Consider the following 1,562-nt stretch of genomic DNA (forward strand, 5'->3'; position numbering starts at 1 on the left):
ATGAATAAGGAAGAAATAGAGTTGAAAACTGAGTCCCGAGCAGAAAGTTATGCCCAAAACAAGTTTGGCGCAAACCGGGGCCAGAAACCCTGAAACTGGAAAACATCGTCCAGGAGGAAATTCTAAGAGTTCGCGACTCGACGAAATGTGAAAATGAATCCCATACGAGGATCCAGGCTCAAAAGAAGGCATTGAGCAATAACTTTCATTAATCACACAATGGCCCATCTAAAAAGTGAAAACTGTGAAACTGCCCCAGAATGAAAATATCTTCCAAAAGATATTTTCTTAGATACCCTTGAAATAAAATATCTTCAAAAGATATTTATGAAAAACACCCCAAGAAAAGAAAAAGTTTCCAAAGAACTTTGCATTTATGCCCCTATGGGCACCGGGAGCAACCAGAGTACTTTCTCACGAAAGTAAAGATACGTATCTCATAGAAATTATTGTGGATGAAATACGTGAAGTCAGAAACCAACTCCGTACACAAGAAGTATGGTTACGCAAACAAAGTGTTAAACGGGGAAAAGACAAAATAGGGAAAAGGACGAAAAGTGAATAGTGTCGAAAAACGAAAAATGTGGAAATGACTCGGTCCTCAAAGGAAGTTGTCAATCCAAAGAAAAGAGTCTCGGAAATCACTCCAGAGCACTCGAGACGACACTAATCGACAAAAAACCAAACTCAGAAGGGAAAAGATAACGAAAAAAAATTTATCCTAAAAATTCGGGTCATTACAATAACAACCCCTCAAGTTTAATAAAGTTAACAAAGGCACCCCAACTATCACCTACCACCTCTGCCACTTAAGGAATTTACATTGTTGCACTTTTGAATTATTAATTAACTCATTTAAATAATAAAATAACCCTTCTAACTTTGTATAATAAAAAAATAAAAACAAAACGCAAAAATTTCCCTTCTCCTCCATACCGTCCATTACCACCACCCCTATCATCTAAATCAATCTTTGTTGCAATGAATGTCACACCCACCACCATCATCACCGCTTCACTATTCAAAATCCAAATCTTCAACATACACTCACATATATATATACACACACACACACACACACACATACCATCAGTTTCAAAAACCATACCTTCAATATATATATATATATATATATATATATATATATATATATATATATATATAAGGTCCTAGACTTTGACGATGGCTGCGGCGGAGGCGGAGGTGGCATCAACACCACCACAACCTTCACCCTAAGCACGAGAATGATCCAAATTAAGAAGAATGTGGCCATCACAGGGATGGGCCTCTCGTCTCCCTCTTTGGCAATAACAACCCAATTTGATGCGTCCAAATTTCCACCCAATTCAGTGGCCAGATTCGAGGGTTCAACAACGCGGATTTTTGGTGGTGGCGGCAGCGGCGGCCAGATCTGGGGGTTCAATAACGCGGATTTTTGGTGGCGGCGGCGGCGGCTAGATCTGAGAGTTCAACAACAACGAATTTTTTGGTGGTGGCAGCGGCGGGATCCAAGGGTTCAACAACGATGAATTTTTTGGTGGTGGCAGCGGCAACAACGGTGG

Source organism: Cornus florida, unplaced genomic scaffold (genome assembly GCF_030987335.1).
Source record: "Cornus florida cultivar Cherokee Brave unplaced genomic scaffold, ASM3098733v1 CherokeeBrave_3.0.0_Hap2_Chr01, whole genome shotgun sequence".
NCBI lineage: Eukaryota > Viridiplantae > Streptophyta > Magnoliopsida > Cornales > Cornaceae > Cornus > Cornus florida.